The following is a 7,578-nucleotide window of genomic DNA, read 5'->3' on the forward strand; positions in this document are numbered from 1 at the left end:
CGTTTAGTTCTCCCAATGTACATCAATTTGCACGGGCATTCTAACATGTAGACCACATGTGTGGTGTTACAGGTGATGAAATCCTTTACACTGAATGTTAGTCCATTAGATGTGGAAACAAAAGTTTCTACAGGACCTCTCGACCTGTCTGCCTCTCTGCAAGGGAGACATTTTCTACATGGGAAAAAAACAGTCCTTATCCCAAAATGAGGGAGGTTTCTTTGGGACAGTACCTTCTTCACGATCTTATCTCCAATACTTGCAGCCTTTCTGTAAATAAAACCAGGTTTAGGAGGAAGTACTGTATTTAGTATACGATCCAAAAACAGAACATGCCAGTGTGTTTTAAAAATTCTTTCCACTTCTTTGTACTGGCTATGGTACCCTGAAATAAAGCTCCATTCGTGTATGTTTCTGGTGTTTGTGAGCTTGGACGTAAGGAGGCAGTCTGCTCTTGGTATCAGAGATAGATCTCTGATAGTTTTTTTCAAGTGAGCATCTTTATATCCCTTTTCCACAAACTTATCTTTTAAAATCAAGGCCTGTGAAATAAAATCAGTATCGTTAGTACAGTTCCGTTTGACCCTCATAAGTTGACCTTTCGGTATATTCCTAAGCCACATCGGATGGTGTCCACTGTGTGTTGGGAGGTAGCTATTTGAATCAGTGGGTTTAAAGTAGACTTTTGTTCCCAATTTATTACCGTTCCTGAAAATATTCAAGTCCAAAAAGTGAATACTCTATCGATTATATTCACTCGTTAAAACTATGTTGCAGGTATTGGTATTAAGATCACTTAAAAATTTCTCCAACGTTAAAAGCGAGCCCACCCATATAAAAAACAGGTCATCGATATATCTACGGTAAAATAGTAGCTCCTTGGGTCTCGCATTAAAAATAGTCTTGTCCTCCCACTCTGCCATGAATAGGTTGGCTATACTGGGGGCAAACTTAGCCCCCATGGCAACACCATTCTTCTGGCAATAAAAGCATCCATCATACCAGAAATAGTTGTGGCTTAGGCAGAAATCAAGGCAATTCCGTAAAAAAATCTTCAGGGTGTGTGTAATATCGTCTCTTACGCATAGTGCCCAATTAAGTGCTAAAAGAGTGTCATCGTGTTGTATCACCGTGTAAAGTGAAGACACATCCGCTGTAACTAAAAATACATCATCTTGTCCAGGGATATCTATACCCTCCAATTGGATGAGTAGATCCTTAGTGTCTTTAAGGTATGCTTTTGTGACCGTAACACTCTTTTGTAGGTAGTGATCGAGAAATTGGCCCAAGCGTGATGTTATGGAACCAATCCCATTTACTATGGGCCTTCCAGGAGGATTTTTTATGTCCTTGTGTATCTTGGGTAACGTATAAATAGTTGGTATCCTGCTACTGCTAGGTAGCAGGTATTTCCTTTCTTTATTTGAGATAGCGTGGGAACGAAACCCTGCCTGTACCAAAATCTGAAGGTTATTTTCATATTGTGTTGTGGGGTCACATTTCAATTTTGTATAGGTCTCAATATCTAGCAGCATACCCATCATTTGATTGTGGTAGAACTCTTTAGTTAAAATAACCACACCTCCCCCTTTGTCTGCTGGCCTTATTATAATGTCATTGTTCTTCTCAAGCAGTTCAATACCATCTCTCACATATCTCGGGTTCACGTTCTTTTTTGGTTTTATGGGTTCTAGATCACGTAAAAGTAACCCTTTAAAAACCTCAAGTGGTTGGTTCGAGCTGAGTAGAGGATTAAAAAGTGATTTATTTCTTAGGCCACTATCCGTTGGAGGTGCTGGTGTTCTGCTGTTAATATTTAGATTCCTATTTAGGAAATATTTTTTAATATTAAGTTTCCTGATATATTTGTGGATATCGATGAAGACATTAAATTTGTTTATTGGTCGATTTAGTCCACACTTCAGGCCTAGGTTTAAAACATTGGTCTCTTTATCCGTTAAAATTGTGTCTGTAAGGTTAAAAATGCCCCCTACTCGTAATCCCTGACTCTTCTTCTCTTGTTTCCTCTTGGTCCGTTTTCCTCCTCTACAGCCTCTTGATCTCTTCTCCAATGTCCCGTTTGAGGTGCCCTCTCTTGGTCCTGATAAGGTAGGTCTCTCCATTGAGGGTCCCTGTAAGGTGGACCATGTTGGGGATCTCTGTATTGGATATTCTGTGGAGGGTATACTGGGGTTCTCCCCCTGTTCCCCCCTGTCCCTCTGCCCCTTTTCTGTCCTCCCCGGCCTCTCCCTAAAAAAGGACGGGGTGACTGGTATCTCATTCTGTTTTCTTCTTCTTGTAAAGATTCGTACCTGTTGTGGACTGGAATAGGGTAATATCCACTAGTGGTTGTTGGTCGTTGATTATAGTTGTTTGGTGCCTGGTTTCTGCTCCTTCCCCTTGTTGGGTAAGACTCACTTGTTCTCACCGGGGTGGAAATATTGGGTGGTATATAGGATTGTCCCGGATTTCTACCGTTCACTGGTTGGTGATTAGCACTGGTTGTTGGTTGTGATCCATCAGTGGTGGTGGATTGTTGGGTTTCCATAATATCAACATCATTTGCCCTTATTTCCATGTTATTGGTTTGCTGCCATAGGTAAATGGAATTAGACCTAAAGTCGCCCAAATCCCGGTGGAACTTCTTTATTTTCGTTTTTTGTGTGTCTTTATCAACTTTTTCAAGTCTTTTCTTGATCTTGTTATTAAAGTCAATGACCTGTTGTGAATCTTTGATGGGGTCGAGCAAGACTTGTAATTCTTTGATTTTTGCCTCTAGTTTTGTCATTTTGCGTTTCTTTCTTCTTAGTATAAGGTCTTGGAGTTTCAGGCCTACTCCGTTGAAGAAATCCAACCATTCAGTGGTGGAATCCCTGTCATCAAGACCATCTTGGGGGACTACTTCCCACCTAAGACTTCTGATGATGATGTCTTCCTTCTGATATTGCTCTAAAGTGCAAATATCCCACCAAGTGCGTACTTGTTTCTCAAGTGTGTTGCCCAAGGTGGTGAGGGTAGTGTTATAATTAATTTGTGCAGGCGTGAGTTCGTTCACAGTGAATAAAGTGTTCACATCTAAATTTCTGTCACTCAGGAAGCGTAATGCGTCCATGGCAGCCGTGGAAAAGAAATATACTTATAGGAACAAGGATATACAGAAACAATAAATTTAAGGTGCATAAACCAGACAAACGGAACCTAAAAATACACTACCCTCACCACCTTGGGCAACACACTTGAGAAACAAGTACGCACTTGGTGGGATATTTGCACTTTAGAGCAATATCAGAAGGAAGACATCATCATCAGAAGTCTTAGGTGGGAAGTAGTCCCCCAAGATGGTCTTGATGACAGGGATTCCACCACTGAATGGTTGGATTTCTTCAACGGAGTAGGCCTGAAACTCCAAGACCTTATACTAAGAAGAAAGAAACGCAAAATGACAAAACTAGAGGCAAAAATCAAAGAATTACAAGTCTTGCTCGACCCCATCAAAGATTCACAACAGGTCATTGACTTTAATAACAAGATCAAGAAAAGACTTGAAAAAGTTGATAAAGACACACAAAAAACGAAAATAAAGAAGTTCCACCGGGATTTGGGCGACTTTAGGTCTAATTCCATTTACCTATGGCAGCAAACCAATAACATGGAAATAAGGGCAAATGATGTTGATATTATGGAAACCCAACAATCCACCACCACTGATGGATCACAACCAACAACCAGTGCTAATCACCAACCAGTGAACGGTAGAAATCCGGGACAATCCTATATACCACCCAATATTTCCACCCCGGTGAGAACAAGTGAGTCTTACCCAACAAGGGGAAGGAGCAGAAACCAGGCACCAAACAACTATAATCAACGACCAACAACCACTAGTGGATATTACCCTATTCCAGTCCACAACAGGTACGAATCTTTACAAGAAGAAGAAAACAGAATGAGATACCAGTCACCCCGTCCTTTTTTAGGGAGAGGCCGGGGAGGACAGAAAAGGGGCAGAGGGACAGGGGGGAACAGGGGGAGAACCCCAGTATACCCTCCACAGAATATCCAATACAGAGATCCCCAACATGGTCCACCTTACAGGGACCCTCAATGGAGAGACCTACCTTATCAGGACCAAGAGAGGGCACCTCAAACGGGACATTGGAGAAGAGATCAAGAGGCTGTAGAGGAGGAAAACGGACCAAGAGGAAACAAGAGAAGAAGAGTCAGGGATTACGAGTAGGGGGCATTTTTAACCTTACAGACACAATTTTAACGGATAAAGAGACCAATGTTTTAAACCTAGGCCTGAAGTGTGGACTAAATCGACCAATAAACAAATTTAATGTCTTCATCGATATCCACAAATATATCAGGAAACTTAATATTAAAAAATATTTCCTAAATAGGAATCTAAATATTAACAGCAGAACACCAGCACCTCCAACGGATAGTGGCCTAAGAAATAAATCACTTTTTAATCCTCTACTCAGCTCGAACCAACCACTTGAGGTTTTTAAAGGGTTACTTTTACGTGATCTAGAACCCATAAAACCAAAAAAGAACGTGAACCCGAGATATGTGAGAGATGGTATTGAACTGCTTGAGAAGAACAATGACATTATAATAAGGCCAGCAGACAAAGGGGGAGGTGTGGTTATTTTAACTAAAGAGTTCTACCACAATCAAATGATGGGTATGCTGCTAGATATTGAGACCTATACAAAATTGAAATGTGACCCCACAACACAATATGAAAATAACCTTCAGATTTTGGTACAGGCAGGGTTTCGTTCCCACGCTATCTCAAATAAAGAAAGGAAATACCTGCTACCTAGCAGTAGCAGGATACCAACTATTTATACGTTACCCAAGATACACAAGGACATAAAAAATCCTCCTGGAAGGCCCATAGTAAATGGGATTGGTTCCATAACATCACGCTTGGGCCAATTTCTCGATCACTACCTACAAAAGAGTGTTACGGTCACAAAAGCATACCTTAAAGACACTAAGGATCTACTCATCCAATTGGAGGGTATAGATATCCCTGGACAAGATGATGTATTTTTAGTTACAGCGGATGTGTCTTCACTTTACACGGTGATACAACACGATGACGCTCTTTTAGCACTTAATTGGGCACTATGCGTAAGAGACGATATTACACACACCCTGAAGATTTTTTTACGGAATTGCCTTGATTTCTGCCTAAGCCACAACTATTTCTGGTATGATGGATGCTTTTATTCCCAGAAGAATGGTGTTGCCATGGGGGCTAAGTTTGCCCCCAGTATAGCCAACCTATTCATGGCAGAGTGGGAGGACAAGACTATTTTTAATGCGAGACCCAAGGAGCTACTATTTTACCGTAGATATATCGATGACCTGTTTTTTATATGGGTGGGCTCGCTTTTAACGTTGGAGAAATTTTTAAGTGATCTTAATACCAATACCTGCAACATAGTTTTAACGAGTGAATATAATCGACAGAGTATTCACTTTTTGGACTTGAATATTTTCAGGAACGGTAATAAATTGGGAACAAAAGTCTACTTTAAACCCACTGATTCAAATAGCTACCTCCCAACACACAGTGGACACCATCCGATGTGGCTTAGGAATATACCGAAAGGTCAACTTATGAGGGTCAAACGGAACTGTACTAACGATACTGATTTTATTTCACAGGCCTTGATTTTAAAAGATAAGTTTGTGGAAAAGGGATATAAAGATGCTCACTTGAAAAAAACTATCAGAGATCTATCTCTGATACCAAGAGCAGACTGCCTCCTTACGTCCAAGCTCACAAACACCAGAAACATACACGAATGGAGCTTTATTTCAGGGTACCATAGCCAGTACAAAGAAGTGGAAAGAATTTTTAAAACACACTGGCATGTTCTGTTTTTGGATCGTATACTAAATACAGTACTTCCTCCTAAACCTGGTTTTATTTACAGAAAGGCTGCAAGTATTGGAGATAAGATCGTGAAGAAGGTACTTGATGTCCCAAAGAAACCTCCCTCATTTTGGGATAAGGACTGTTTTTTCCCATGTAGAAAATGTCTCCCTTGCAGAGAGGCAGACAGGTCGAGAGGTCCTGTAGAAACTTTTGTTTCCACATCTAATGGACTAACATTCAGTGTAAAGGATTTCATCACCTGTAACACCACACATGTGGTCTACATGTTAGAATGCCCGTGCAAATTGATGTACATTGGGAGAACTAAACGTGCCATGAAAATCAGAATAGCCGAGCATGTGGCAAATATCAAGTCTGGATATAAAGACCACAGTGTATCACTCCACTTTAAACAGCATCATAATCAGAATCCGGCTGGCCTCAAGTTTTGGGGAGTTGATCATATCAAACCAGCATGGAGAGGTTCTAACATGGTCAGAGAACTTTCAAAGCGTGAAACTGAGTGGATCTATACTGTCGATACGCTGTTGCCAAAAGGCCTGAATGTGGAGCTGGATATAAATTGCTTTATTAGTGACTTTTAATCCCTCTTCTTTTAGATGGCTTCCTTACCCAGTTTTCTTACCTCGGCACGTCTTTTAATATATTAATATTTTAATATTTTAATATTTTAATATTTTAAGGTCACTTTATCATTTTTTATTGGGTCCTCCATATCCCTTCCCTCTTTTGGTCTCATCTATGAGGACACTTAACGTCCCTACTATTGATTACCTATTTATTATTGATACCATTGGTATTCTTTTTTTAAGTTCACATATATTTATGTACACATTTATATATATTTTGGTCCTTTGTGAGACAGTATTGCAGCATACCTTTACTGCCTTACCTCCTCTCCTCTTGTGTACCACGTTGAATCCATCATACCTGATTCAACCAGATTTACTCGTTTTTCGATTCTTTGTATGACAGACATGCATTAACCCATATATCACCCTCGATCCTTATTGGGTGACTCAATATATGCATATACACCATTCCATAAATAATGACATAGGATTTGATATACTCTTTTCCACCCAATATCATGAGAATAGGGGTTCTATAATGATGACAAATGGTGTTCAAGGTTACTAAAAATACAAATGTGTACTCCCTTATGATATCTCCGTTATCATCTGTATATACACATATAAAGCTGTTGTCTTTCATGGGTATGCTGTCTGGGGAGTAATACATCCAGACACACAGCACAGAAGAATCCATGTCTACTTGTCTGCTATTACTTATATATATACGCTGACAAGTGCTTCATAATATGTAACCATTTGGTTAATGGTCCATTTGCATGACAATGTGTATATGTGTATACACTGAATGCCTGGACTTATCCCCATATATAATGTGTACATTGAAGTTGGTCACCGGGCTTTGACCCCTTTCTTATATATGTATATATACATATATATTTTTTTATATGTATATGTACTTTATATATGTGTATGCTTTTTACTATATATATAAAAAGCTTTTATCCAATATACCTTTTTCCAGTGCATGCTCACAAATGTCCTCCTCCTTAGATATTTTGAGCCACTCATGAATTAGCCCTCTTACTATTACTAATAATAGCACATCCCTATACCTGTAGCGTC

This window comes from Rana temporaria, chromosome 2 (assembly GCF_905171775.1).
Source record: "Rana temporaria chromosome 2, aRanTem1.1, whole genome shotgun sequence".
Classification (NCBI taxonomy): domain Eukaryota; kingdom Metazoa; phylum Chordata; class Amphibia; order Anura; family Ranidae; genus Rana; species Rana temporaria.